The sequence below is a fragment of the Tenrec ecaudatus genome, chromosome 12, assembly GCF_050624435.1.
Source record: "Tenrec ecaudatus isolate mTenEca1 chromosome 12, mTenEca1.hap1, whole genome shotgun sequence".
NCBI lineage: Eukaryota > Metazoa > Chordata > Mammalia > Afrosoricida > Tenrecidae > Tenrec > Tenrec ecaudatus.
Genome location: NC_134541.1, coordinates 116,630,968 through 116,645,537, shown reverse-complemented (window position 1 = coordinate 116,645,537; position 14,570 = coordinate 116,630,968). Strand labels below are relative to the sequence as shown.

At 44.6% G+C, this 14,570-nt stretch overlaps 2 protein-coding genes across 5 annotated transcripts in view; one reads left to right on the top strand and one right to left on the bottom strand.

Moving 5' to 3' along the window:
- LYRM1 (LYR motif containing 1) overlaps window positions 1-2,886 on the bottom strand; it is a 28,081-nt gene extending 25,195 nt beyond the window's left edge. Inside the window, exon 1 of one of the 4 annotated variants that reach the window (XM_075564596.1) lies at window positions 2,713-2,886. The gene's annotated coding sequence lies outside the window, so the exon portion shown is untranslated. The other 3 variants (XM_075564593.1, XM_075564594.1, XM_075564595.1) reach the window with 3 other exon arrangements.
- Window positions 2,860-14,570, top strand: part of DCUN1D3 (defective in cullin neddylation 1 domain containing 3) — a 57,193-nt gene continuing 45,482 nt past the window's right edge. The window contains exon 1 of the mRNA XM_075564592.1: window positions 2,860-3,038. The gene's annotated coding sequence lies outside the window, so the exon portion shown is untranslated. The remainder of the gene's footprint in view (window positions 3,039-14,570) is intronic.

The following is a 14,570-nucleotide window of genomic DNA, read 5'->3' as shown; positions in this document are numbered from 1 at the left end:
AAAGAATTTAAATCACCTTGGGGGCACAACAATGTGGGGAAGCACTCTTGCTAATTTGCAATCCCTAATCTAGACCCATGGAATAAGTAAGGCCTTATGCGCTACAAGCTCGTCACCAGTTTCAAGCCACCAGCAGCTCCGCGGGAGAAAGATGAGTCTTTCTGCTCTTGTAAAGATTTATAGTCCCAGAAACCCAAAGGGACAATTTTACTCTCCTTTGGAGTCCCTCGAGTCACTCAAATGCAGTGAGTTCCAAACCTACTTGGACCACCACCTTTTCAGGAAAAAAAAAAATCACTCAGCACTCTCCTTGACAATGAAACTGTTCCCTACAGCCTATAATCCAGGAGAAAGTGTAGGTAACTGCTTTTGCAGCTGGCATTGTTCCCTCACCCGCCCCCCTCCCCAGCAGCATCACCAAATTGGGCTAACACTGATCTAGACCAACCTCCTCACGAGAGGGACCTTCCTCAAGGTCATTCCATTGGTTAGTAGCAAATCAAACAGTGAAACCCAGACCTGATTCTTCTGAGAGTCCTTCCTGAGACCCACTCTTATCTAGATGGAAGTGGCAGGGACAAAACGCTTTATCAGAAACTGTTGAATCCCATGGCAGATAGCTTATGAATGCAGTGTTCCTTTTGTTGCGTTCCTACCCAGCACAGTGACAATGTTGGGCCTTATGGGCAAAGTTCAGAATTAGAAGGCAATATAACACACAGCAGAAATCGTCTCTACCCTCAGTTTATAGTTTATGAAGGAGATAGACAAGTAAACCATTAAAAATTAGACTTGCTATATAATCAGGATCCAAATAACTGACAAACAAGCCACAAAGCACTGACAAGTAACAGAAGAAAAAAGGGACGAGATCTTAGTTGATGGGCCAGCTCTGGTCAGTGGGTAGATGAATATCATGGAATGTGAGGATGGGTCTCATTATTCCAAGATATTAAGGGGGTGGAGACTTCCTTCCTCTTATGTCTGAGGTCTCATAAGACTTTCTTTTGCTGGCTTCTCCTGTCTCCTGTGTGTAATCCCTTCCGTGATCTTAGGTGATCTGAGAGGGGGCTTCAGAAAGTTCATGGAAAATGTAAATGAAAGATAATGGAATTTGTCCACAAAACTTTTGAGGCTCTCATGTATATTCTGATAACTTCATTTTTATTATCTCCAACAATGGCTTGAACACTGCCTTTCACATCCAATTTCTCGACATCTTCATTTGGTGGCTATTCTGTTCAAGGGGAATTGGTATTTCTTTCCCGATTCCTCTCTGGTCTGGTCCATTTAGAGCCATCTTCCTTTCGTCTGGCACTCTTGTCACACACCACACATCTAAATGAGCCCCAAGTCTTCCAAGCTGGACTTTCAAAATACAGTCCGAATCTAATGTTTGTTCTCCAATTCCACTGTGACCACACTAGTCAAAAGCAATACCACCTCTTCCTTGGCCTACTTCAGCAGGTCTGACAGCTCTATTTAGCTAGTAGACAGAGTGATTTAAAAAGAAAAAAGAGCCAGGCCACGTCCCTTCTAAAAATATTAAAATGGGGTTTTCCCCATTACCTTTAATCCAAACTCTAAACGGTCCTGCTTCACGAGGGCCCTGCCGCTGCTCCAATACTTGCTTTCTAAAGCTCCAGCCACAGGCTCTTCCACTTTGCTTCACCCGAACCTTTCCCCAACCCGGCGAACTCGTCCCCAATCTTTAGGAGCTCACCTTAACATCCCTCTCAAATCTCCACCTTAGAATAGCCGGAACCAATTTAGAGTGACCCCCCTCCCCCAACCCTTAGGGCATTTCCCAATTGCGCCAAACTTTACAGACTCGATCTTTGCAGACTTAATTCCCGAGTAAGTCACAAAGGGGCGCCTCAGTTTCGTCCCCAAGCCTGTACACCGAGAGAATTATGCAGCTGGCTTTCGCCATCACAGAACGTTCTCGTTCCTCCACGGGGCCTTCTCTTGAGTCAGTCCTGCCCGGCCAGACGTCCCTTAAACTTGGAACGCTGGCAAAAAAAAAAAAGGGAACTGCCTCAACTGTCTCCCACTCACAATTGGGAATCTAAGTGATCCAGAAGTCCATAACTTAAACCAACCCCAAACCGGCACCTCAGCGTCCCCAACCCCAACGTCCCCTGTCTGCACACGGGGCTGCTTTCCGGTGGCAGGTTCCGGAGGCCGGTGGCGGTGACACCCAGCTGCCCCCGCGAGCTGGGGTCACACAAGCGCGTCTCCTAGCAACACCCCTCCCCCACCATCCTCACTGGGGGGGCAGCGGAGCCAGCCCCTTCCCCCAGTCTCCCGGGCCCAGAGTCCGCGTCTCTGGCCCCTACACTCACTCAGCGTCAGTCCGGCCCGCTCCCACCCACAGAAGCGCGGCCGCCCCTGCGAGCAGGGAGGAGGCGGTGCCAGGAGCCCAGCGAGAGGCAGCGAAGGGCAGGTCCAGTAGGCCGAGCCGGACCGAACCACCGTGCGGACCTTTGTGGGAGCATTCGTCTCAGGTCGGGGGTCGTGCCGATTCTTCACGAACTTCAAAATTCGTTCCCTCCTCCGCTGCCTGCCCCCCAATAGAGCCAAACGTCCCTTTCCCCTAGTTTCCCTTGACCCCTTTCGCCACCCGTCCTCCCCCGCCCCCTCCCATTCCAGCCAGCGTCGTGGTCCCGTCCGGCACCTCCCGATCCTCCCCAGCGCTCTCCTTGCCCTTACTTGGCGACGGCTTCGTACGTCCTTGCGTACGTCGTGACGCAACCGCCCACCCGCTCTCTTCCAGTCTTCTCCCTCCCGGAGCGGGCGGCCCGCGGGGTTACCGGAAGTGAGGTAGCAGGAGGCCATGGAGGGGGCGGGGCTCCGGGGCGGCTGCCGCCGGTGGGCCGCAGATGAAGAGGCGGCGGCGGCAGGGGTGGAAGAGGCGGCGGCGGCGGCGGCGGCCTTAGGGAGCCTGGAAACGCAAGTGGGGATGGTAGGTGGCTTGGACCCGCCGGGCCGCCGTCGTTTCCAGAAAGGGTTTGACCGGCGGAACCTCTGGAGCAGCTGTGAGTTTGGTGTGGGGGGAGGGAGCTCGTGAGGCAGAGGGGACGAGGAGCTGAAGGGGCAGGGGTTGGGTACCTTCGAGAAAAAGGGTGGTCTAAGCGGGGGTGGGGTGGGTGGAAATCCGCGCCTACTTAGACCTGGAAGCCCCTCTGAAAGAAGGGCTGTGAGGGAGGGGAGCCTGTGGCGTGTCAGTCTCAGGGCTCTGAAAACTTACCTAGTGTCCGCGACTCTCCCCGCCGGCCCCCCGAACCCCGCACCTGGGGATCTCGGGTCGGAGCTGAGCGGGAGGAGGTGCAGACCCTGGTGCTTTGCCCTGGGTGAGTGCTGTGAGGTAGGAGCCCCAGGGGGAGTGGGTGGGTGAATCTCCAGCTTCCTCCGCCTTCTGTTTCCTCCCCACCCCCATCCACCTCTTTAATCATTAACAGCCCTGGAATTAGGGGCTCCGCCGAACCTGAAGGCCTTTCTGTGCACCTTGGCTGTAACTGATAACCATCTGTGCCCGAGGTAATGGGACTCGAGGGTTTTGCTTGTGTCCCGTGTAGGAAGTGGGACGGGATGGTAAATGTATTTTTTTTCCCACTCTAGCTCACCCCTCATCCTCCCCCCCCCCACACACACATTTCCACTTTAATTCCTTGTGATTGTGTAGCAATCTCGGTTTGGGTTTTGTTTGTTTTTTAATCTCTTTAATGGCACTTCGTACCTTGGTTACCTCTTTTGAAATTGCTGTTCAGCTTCTATCCCGGATCCGTATGGCAAGCTTTGTGGTAGATAGTTCGTTTGCAGGCTGTCACATCGGAAGTACCTCTCCACGCTTGCTTGTAATGAGCAGTTTCTTCGATGAATACTGGAATTTTCAAAGCCCTTGCAAGGATTCCTAAATGGCATCCTGGCCCAGAAATCAAGGTCTTGTGCTCTAAAATACCGTATGTGTGAGGAATTTACATGTTGTCCACTCTTATCCTAATTATTTGATGCTGGGCTAATTCTGGATTTCTGTGTTTCACTCCACCCACACTTCATGATGCACTTCTGAGAACAGAAAATCCCATGTTACTTTTTTGCTTCCACAATTGGGCAATAGCCCTTGCTCTCCAGTTGTGTGTCTGGCACAGCAGTCTTATGTGGCCCATTGGCCGGGTGACGGCTTCCATCCTGCTTACTTAGCAGATTGCTTGTGTGTGTTGTTGTGGTTGTGCAGTGATCCTTTGAACAACGCAGGGAAACTCTGCTTAGCACTGTGCCATCTTCACCATTGTTGCCGTGTCTGAGGCCATTATTGCAGCCACTTTGTCAGGCCATCTCACTGATGGGCTTCCTCTTTTTGACTGTCTCTTTGCTGTACCAAGCCTGATGTCCTCCTCCAGGGACTGGTTCCTCCTGCTAACACGTCTGAAGTATAGGAGGTGACTAGGTGGTCTTAAGTGAGGTTGTGTGATCTGCTTGGTTGTGTTTTAAAGAGGATTCCAAACCAGTAGTGGGTGTGAAACACTATGTTCGAAAGCCAACAATAATTGGAAAGCAGATTTCTTTGTTGACCATTTGTTTGCTTTAAAACCAACCAGAACAAATCAGCAAATAGCACGCCTGCAGCTTATCTCTGATTTCCAAGTGAAAGGTAATGATTCTTGGTTTGGTGTTGGCATTTTCTTTGGAAACCTTCCACCGCATATAGGACTGTCTTTTCTGAAGAACTTACAAAAGTAATGCCAAAATCTTAGGTATTCAATGAAGAAACGTGCCCGTAAACCCTGCCCTTGTGTATCTGAGTGAGGTATGCATATTGCTAGAAAAATCACCAAAGTGGGTTTGAGGCAGGGTCCGCCCAGCTTATCAAGACTTTCAGACCTGATAAGAGAGAACTGTTAATATTTTGCTGGGGTGTTCAACATTTCGTTGTGGCTTGTGGCAAAGTTCACAAAGCAAATTAGTTTCCTATTCAACTGCTTGTGTACTTTTTTCATTTAGAATATTTAATGTTTTGCTTATGCGGGTCACAGTTTAGATGTCCCATAGGAATACAACAAAAGTAAATGATTACCAACCTCACCTTAATTGATTTGGATCCTTGTTTGCCATTGAATGATAAATCCAAAATTCGTTCATTCAGTAAATGTTTATTGACTAGCTCCTGTGTGCTGACCCGTGTTTAGGCACTGGATATATAAAAGTGGGCACAAGCAGAAGGTCCATACTCTCTCTGAGCTTACAATGGAGGAACAGGAGCGTGGGGGTTGAAACAGAAGAAAATAAGTGATATATGATAGAAAGTTTCTGATGAGAATGTCATTAAAGACATTTGTGAAGAGGTGACACTTCAAACAGCTGTACGTAAAAAGAAGTTAGCCATCAAAAGAGAGGAGGAGGTGCCTTCTAGGTTCTGGAAACAGCAATTGCAGAAATTTACTGAAATAAGGTTTGGGGGAATTGGAGAAAAAGGGTGGGGCGGCGCACTTGTGGAGACAGTAACACCCAAAGTTAGTGAGCCAAAGGGAGAATGAAACGCAGACAGTCAGAAATACGGGGATGGAGCTCAGAATAGATGGGGGAAATAAGAGCAAGCGGGGGAAGGGAAAAGAAACCGATGGTCCTTTTGAATTCTGTGGACTTGCCTAGCATCTCACCACTTACTGTTTTGCAGGCCCGTAGGTACCATGAGGTTGTCTCCCACTCATTGTGACCCTTCTGTACAACACAAGGAAACACTGACCCGTCCTGCGCTGTCCTCACAATGCTTTGTTTGAGCCCACTGCTGTAGCCACCATGACAGTATTTCTCTAAGGGACTTCCTCGAGTTTGCTGCTCCCCGACGAAGCATGATATTCTCTGGGGACTAGTTCCTTCCTAATAACATGTACAAAGTACGTGAGACCAAGTCTTGCCAGCCTTGCTTTTAAGGAGCATTCTGACTGTACCTCTTCCAACACACCAAGAGCTGTTTGTTGTTCCTGTAGTCTGGTACTTTGACTATTCTTCCCCAATACCATAATTTAGAGGTATGAGGTCTCAGTTGTCTTCATCATTGTCTAGCTTTCGCTTGCATGTGAGATGATTGAAAACACGATGGTTTGGATCAGGTACACCCTGTTTCATAAAGTGACATCTTTTGCTTTTTAACATAACGAGATCTTTTCAGAAAATTTGCCCAATGCAGTATGTTGTTTGTTTTTCTCTCTACTACTTCCATGGATGTTGATTGTGTAGCCAAACAAAATGGGTTTTGGGTTATATGACAACTTCAATCTTTTCTCTGTTCACCATCATTGCTTACCAGTTGTGAAGTTTTGTTGTTGCTGTTTTAATGTTGAAGTGTAAAACTAGTGAAGGCTCTAGTCTTGGACTCCTCGGGAAGTGCTGCAAGTCCTCTTCACTTTCAGCTAGCAAGGCTATAACATTTGCATATTGTATGTTAATGAACTTTTCTCCATTCTTGATGATGTGTTCTTCATATGGTCCAGATTCTCAGATTATTTGGCTCATTTACAGATTGAATAAATGGTAAAGAGATATAACCCCAGAATGCACCTCATTGATTTATAATCGTGCAATGTCCCCTTGTTCTGTTCCAGTTCCTGCCCCATGGTTTATAAACAGGTTCTGCATAAGCACATTTAAGTGTTTTAGAGTTCCCATTTTCAGCACTGTTACCTGTAGTTTGTTAATCTGCCTAGTTGAATGACTTTGCATAGTCAATAAAGCACAAGTAAACCCTTTTCTGATAGTTGCTTTCACTTAGAATCATCTCACATCAGTGGTGATGTCCCTCTTCTGAGTTCATTTTGAATTTTCTGGCAGCTCTGTCAATGTACTTCTGCCACCGTTGCTGGATTATCTTCAGCAAAATTTTACTTACATGTAACATTATGATATTCAATATCAATTAATGATAGTTTCTGAATTCTAAGAGAACCTTTTTTCCTTTTTTGGAATGGCCACAGGCATGAATCTCTTCTAGTCTGTTGGCCACATAGCTTTCTTTCAAAATTCTGAGCAAAAACATGAGCCCCTCCAGCACACCATCACTTTGTTGAAACATTCCAGTTGGTACCCATCAATTCCGAGAGCTTATTTTAAAAAGTCACCCTTCTGAGAGTGGACGAGGGAGATAGTTGTGTTCTGAGTCTTTTCTGGCAGACTGATCATCCATTCTAAAAGAAGAATGTATCATACATTAAACATCCAGCAGGTTGTTCGAGTGAAGACACACCTTTTTCCTTAAAGGATTATGTCTTACAAGCGGCTATTTTAAATTGCATAATAGCTACCCTGGAAGTGTTGTAGGTTAGTAGTCCTCCTTTACATCCTGCTTTGGGTGTGTTTACGGTTGTAGGATTTGGCAAGTATATAATAGTCTGCCCCTGATGGCCATCGGGATCGAAGTTCGAAGGTGTTTCTTCTAGAGAGGCGGGATTTGTTTTGCAGTGACCTTCCTTGGCGAATCTTTCTGATGACTAATAACCCTCAGATGCGGCGCGGGTTGGTGCTGGACGTTCACTCAGAGGATTACATGCAGTAAATGGCCATTGTGGGGCTGGCCCCGCTTTGTTGGTCTATGTAGGCTGCCATTGCAAACAAGGCATGTAACCAACCTACTTTTGTCTTCAGTTGTTAAGGTTCAGCCAAGTTGATTCCTACTCAAAGCAACTCTGTGTCCCTTAGAATGAAATCCTTCCCTGTCCGGGACCTTCCTTAATTGTTCTTAGGTTTGAGTCCATGATCTTGTTGAGGGCCTTTTTTTCTGCTGCTCTCTCATTGGGGCGCTTCAATTAGTGGTTGCCTGCTTTTCAGCCTCACTTTGACCAGATTATTAACTGGAAAGGCTAGTTAACAGCTTCTTGATTTTCTGCTCCTGAGCCCATGTTGGGTAGGCTGACGCAGAAAGAGTAGGCTTTTTCCTTTTCTTTTGAACTTCACAAGTGATTCGTGTTCTTTGTGCGGATGAGCCCTTTGAAGGAAGGGATTGAGTGACTTAAATGGTGCTTAAACTCAGTGTTGTTGTTATGAACTAATGTCAGTTAGGTCTCCAACTCCTGGCCCCATGCACAGCGGAACAAATTACTGCCTGGTCAGTTATGAATTTGACCGGACTCCCTTGATCCATAGAGATTGGGCTGATTTGGAGAAGTAGATCACCAGGCCTTTGCCCCTCCTCCAGAAGCTTTGCCCAAACTGTTCAGTTTTACAGCAGCATGCTAATCCCCTCTGACAAATAGGAGCTAGCTGTATTTGAAGTGTATTGGCCAGAATCAAACCTAGGTCTCCTGGATGGAAGGCAAGAATGTTGCCACTGAGCCACCCCTCAAACACATAAGCTCCCTATTAGAAATGTTAAACAAAATCTTTCAGTGTTTGAGAAAGAAGCATCGGACGTTCTGTTTTGGAATCAAATACTCTACCAGCTCCTGAAGATGGAGTGTCAGAACCGGGCCAGGGCTGCTTTGCCGTCCCAGGGCTCCTGGAGGGGATCGAGCAGAGCTCATCTCCCTGAATTACAACTTGAATGCAAATCAAAAGTCTTTTAGTATGCACACGGGATATCAAGTGAATAAAGTGAACTGTTAGAACCAGGAAACTACAGTTCATCCTCTATTCCCTGCCCCATTCTCTAAACTACATACTGAAGAGTCACTTAAAAGGAATGGAGATTGACTGTGATCCTTTTTTTATTCTTGACTTTGGCCTAGATTAAAAAAAAATTGGACTTGGCTTTGTATGCTAATGCTGTGCCTAAGATTATTAGGGTGTCTACTATTCATTTCAATGGTTTATTCTAAGTCCAGTATGAAAATATCGCACAGGCTGAAATTTCATCAGCGGTTGGAGACTAGTGGTCCTTCTCTAGTGTCCAAAAGGAGGTGGGTGAGTAGGAGGGGACTTGAACACAGAGAGAAACCATTGACTCCTACTTTGACCACTAATCGTGTTGTACTGTTATAAGTGAAGTCGAATTCACAAGTTGGCCTTTTAGTCCGGGTTACCAATACTTGTTTCTTAAACTTTGGGGAACTTTTGGACAAACTCTTCTGAAAAATTGATATTTTTTGTTAGGTTTGTTGATAAGTGATTTAAAGTTAATTTAATTTTGCTAGTGATATGTATGTTGCAGTGAGGAGAGTTAATTGGACACTGAATGCCTGTTTCGAGGTGAGGAAGAGGTAACTCAGGTTGAAAACAGATTGTAATTATGTGGTAACTCCTGTTTCCCCAGCTCTTGATAACTTACAATTCCCTCTTTGTGTCTGTTGCCAGATGATGATAGCAGTGTACTGGGAACAGTTCTCCTTAAATGTTTGAACAGTGTTCTGACACTCTTTGTACAGTGGACCGGGGTGTTTTAATCAGTTCAAGTGAACTCTTACTGGTTTTTGTGTCTTTGTAGATGATGGCAGTTCTATTTTATATGAGGGAACAAGGAGGTTATTTATAATGTATTTGATCATCTAATCATACTTCTGTAGAACTTAAATATCAATTCAATGAATTAAGGCAAGAAATTGGAGAGTTGTGCTATGCCAAAAATAGAGGGAAATGTCAAACCGTTAAGGTGTGATAGTATATTATTGTCACATATCGGAGTAGAGATGGTCGGTAAGTTAGCCCATGCTTGAAGGGGCTGATGATCAGCCCTTGTGACAAAATAAGCCGCCAGTGGCCATTGCCTGCTACCAACCTGACATCATACCGATGGCTCTTCCTTCGCCAGCGGTTGGCCTTGCCCAAAAGTGTCCTTTTCACTCTGCTGCCTTGTTGGGCTTAGGTTTGGATTGCAGCAGAGAGTCTTGGATTGCTTCGTGTTGGGAAGTATTACCCGTGTTTCTATGCTCCCCTGCTCTACACCTGCTCTAATAACTGACCAAGGATTTCAGACAGCACCCTTGCGTAGTTTGGGGTTTTTCATTTTTACTGAATGCTTAGCCTATTAAAACTATGTCTCAATATCTGTCAGTGTGTAGGAAAAAAACCCCTCTATGTTAGTAGTAGGTTACTCCTACGCTATGAAGACAGGGTGCATTTACAGCTTTTAGCTCTGGTTGGTTGGTGAAGAGTTTGGATTCTATTCAGTGCTTGCTTAAAATGGATTGGTATATGACCTAAATTTTATATAGCAAGGTTAAAAAAAAAACTTACTGCCATCGAGTAGATGCCAACTCATAGCGGCCCTATACAACAGCGTATAATTGCCCCTCTGAGTTTTGAGACTAACTTTACAGGAGTAGAAGGCTCCACATCTCTTAGAGCAGTTTCTGGTTTTGAACTGTTAACCTTGCAGCTAGCAGCCCTATGAGTAACCATTCCCTCACCAGGGCTCCTTTATAGCAAGGTTTCAATCATAGCATGTACTATGGTGGACTCAGCTAATTTCTCTCTATCTAGTTTAGGAAGAAGAAAGAATGAGGGAGTTTTGCTGTCTTCCATTTCATCCCACTGTGTTTGACCCTGTTGCAGGGTTAGCTTAGGGTTGTTATTTTGGGCATCCACATTGAGTTGAACACTTGAGGTTGAAAAAGTTTGAGAATTTGATTTAGTGGAACAATAGAAATCTAGCCAGAAAGGCTAGAAACTCACCTGACATCACAGAGCAAGGCACTGGCAGCCATAACACCAGAAATAATACCTTCTGTGCATGAAATTTTTGTCTTTCACTTATACTGCCTCTCAGGCACTGAGTGGATTTCATGTTGCATCAAATGCTTGGTACTGCTATATTTCTAGGCTCTTTACTTAATTTATTTAGTTTCTGAACTTGCAACGTGACATTAGGTCACTACCAATTAATTTGTCAGAGAAGATCTTTATAACGAGATCTGAACCATATGGGGTGATTAGTGCATAATGAAAGACTCCAGTTTGAGGATTAGGCTTCTTATTAGGTGAGCTGGTCTTCCTCCCTTAATATTTCTGAAAATGAAATTCAATGTTGAAGTAGGAGTTGAATTTTTATCACAGTAAACCATAGGATCAGCTAGTGGACATACTGCAGAGAATACCTAGGCAAAGTGCAGAAACACAGACTTCCTTGTCCTAGGGTCTGCTCTGGAATGTGAACAGAACAGCCCAGGTTTTCCCATTGTCGGATAGCTTTAGAGTACAGCTCTGTGGAAAGAGCCACAGTGACTACACGGGGTTTTCTTTTTCATTTTTTGTGGTCATAAAGGAGATTTATTCAAAACACATGTTTCATGTCTGTGTGAGGACTGCTGAGTGGCTGGTCTTGGACAGGAGCAGGCGCTTGGGAGTCCCACTGTCGTGAGGTTATAACAGCACTGGGGACCTGCGAAGTGGCCCTGGCCCCCTGAAGGAACTCTTCTCAGAAGGGATGTCTTCTTCCTTCTAAGTAAATGGCATTTGCGAGTGAGGAGTGGTATGGCGAATGGTCTTGGTATATGGAGTCTGTTTTCAAGAATGTTTCCATGGTTCTTTTTCTCCAAGAAAATTAGTTTTTATTTGAAATAACTGGTCATGTGCCCAGTCTCATTTTACTTAAGAATACTTGTTTGTCACTGATGTCCATGATAAGGAAAAGTTTGCTTGGGAGATTAACTTTTTATGGAAGAGATAGCCTAAAGATGATCTCAAGTTTTAGGACGGTGGGCTCGGTGAGGGGTCGTGCAGGGGCAGTCCTTTTGGAAGAGGGCAAGGTAGTTGATGGTGATCGTATACAGGGTGCATAGAAATGCCTATCATTAGTCCAGCTTGGAAAATGTTGACTGGGGAGCTTAACTGGGGAAAGAGTGGGTGGGGAAGGAACAGGCCCACAGGGTTGCCCAATTCTTGAGAACACCATTCACAGGGAGGAAGATTGGACTCTGTGGGATTGGGCAACACTGTGTCCCTGACTACAAGTTATCTTTGCCCTGACTGGAAAGTGCATTTCTGCTGGGGAGGGATGAATGTAGGAAAAGAGTGGCTGCTTTGACCAGATGGTCTTCTAGATTGACTGCTCAGGAAGTACTGACCTCATTTTTTTTTTTTTGAGAGCTCTTTTTTTTTTAACCATTTTATTGGGGGCTCGTACAATTCTTATCACAATCCATCCATCCATCCATTGTATCAAGCACATTTGTACATTTGTTGCCATCATCATTCTCAAAACATTTGCTTTCCACTTGAGCCCTTAATATCAGCTCCTCATTTTTCTCACCCCCCCCTCATGAACCCTTCATAATTTATAAATTATTAGTATTTTGTAGAGAGCTCTGCTTTTCTTTAACTTTCATATTTGACAAATAAGTTGGCCGATTAGCAGGAACATAATGTCCCTGGGCCCACTGGAGTTTGGGTTAAAGTATGCAGTGCCGAGAACAGTAGGTGGTCACTATTGCTGCTTAACAGTGCCTCTTATCCAAATGGGGTAATTACATGTACACCAGTGAGCTAATTCATAACTTGTTCATGGAAATTACAATAAGTAGGAAATAAATCATAACTGAAATGGTTAATTAAATATTTTCTACTTCACCTTTCCATAGTATCCTTCTATTTAGTATTTCAGATTAGTTCTTTATTTTAATTCTACCAGCTCCTTGTGCTTTGTTCCATAGGGTCAGATTTCCTACTAGTCCCTTAAGCAGCAATCAGGGCTCTGAAGTGGTGACAGCTTTACATGTAGAGGTTAGATTAGCAGGGAAATGGCTTGGTCTGATGGCACTAAGTTGTTTTATTGTGGACTTTTTCTTCCCCAAAGTTATTGATACTCCAGTTTTGAATCCCGTTGATTGAGGTAAATGCTGAGTAACAGTGCACATCTGTTGTTATTTGACAGGAGTCTCTAGACCATCAGTACTGCCAATGGAGTTAGTCCAGGTTATAAGAAACTCCTCCCTCCGTTGATGTGAAATGACCCTTTTCCCAGAATGTGCTTCATGTGTCTTGAACTTCATGGCTCACCAGCTTTAGAGGCAAGCCCCCTGACACAAGAAACTTAGTAAGAAAGTCAGATACAGCAGACTTCATATTTTCTTTCAATGTAACTTAAAAGGTTTGAGTCTTGATAGTGCAGTGACTAAGAAAAAGCACAGACGCTGAAGTAGCACAGACGGAATTTTAATCTTAACTTTTCCACCTACTTGCCATTTGACCTTACAAGAGTTAGTTCCCTAAGGTGTCTCTCAAACATCTCTAAAGTTCAGTTTCTCATCTGTAAATTGAGGATCAATACAGTTGTGAGTATTCAATAAGATAAGGCAGTTGAAAAATGCGATACCGTGCCTGACATATAAGTAAACATGTAGTGTAGTGATAGTTTTTATTAGCTATGTGGTATACTTGGATAAACTTACCTGGATTGGCAACTCCCAAGGGACCAAGAACGATTTCATTTTGTCTTCTCTTAATAATCCATCTGTGGGCCAGAGACACAAGTTTATCTGTCACTTAAAAATAAAACCTGTCCTCTGGGTCTCTGGGAAGTACATGAGTGATTGTAATGGAAACTTCCAACCAGCTTCCAAACACAGACATGGAAAAATATTCCTCCTGAAACCCTCTAGAGGGTACATGAAGCAATCATTGAGAACAGAGACTCGGTAGCTTAAGATAAAATAAAAAACTCTCATCAGGTCAATTCTAGCTCTTGGCTGTTCTGTGATCCACAGGCACTCCTGTGGATTTCCGAGACTAATTCTGAGGGGAGTAGAAAACGTCACTTTTCCCCCAGAGCAACTGGTGATCTCAAACTGCCAACCTTGCAGTCAACAACTCAATGTGTAACCCATTACACCATCAGGGCTCTTCATTGGCTGAGATGCTACTCTGTTCAATTTGATAAAGAGGGGAAGGGGCCTGGGAGGTGGGATCTAAGAGACCTTTTTTACTTACATTGAAGCTCAATGAGTTGGGCAAAACCACATGAGGCTTCAGGAAGGAAATTTCAACCAGTCCAGACAATCTTTGAGAGTCAACTAGCCAAGTACCATGTTGTGGGTGTTCCTTGTCAGAGGAAGTAAACCCCCGCTGCCCCAGTGTATGTGTGTAAAGCGTTTACCAAATGCTTACGGTTCACTTCTTTTTGAGGCCAGGTTTCTAATGCCTCCTTTGACTCATCCAGTGGGAGATTCCCCACCAGTGGGACAATTGGTAGGCTAAGTCCTAGATTCTAATCTAGCCGATGTCACCAATGGCTGTATGTCTTTGGGGAGGTTGTCGTTCCTTTTTGAGTCTTGTTTTCTCAACTCTGAGGTAAATTATTTGGCGTTATCTCAAAATGTGTCTTTTTATACTTTTATTAAATATATTGTTGAAAGCAGCACTAGAGTACGGTGATATCTGGGATGAATTTTGGTGGTACTTGGCTGAATGTTTTTTGTTTACTGGTTATTATGTATTAGTGAAAAAACTGGCTTGTGTATCAGACATCTTTGGGGATGTACTTGCTTTGGACGGTACTATAAAGTACTTTAGTTTTATACGTTTTTAAGAAGAATCTTAGATGAATAATAGTTGAAGTGGCAAATGAATATTTAAGAATAAAAGCCACTGTGATAGGTGGGTTTATTGTGCCAACCTGGCTAATAAACACATGTAGGATTAATAAA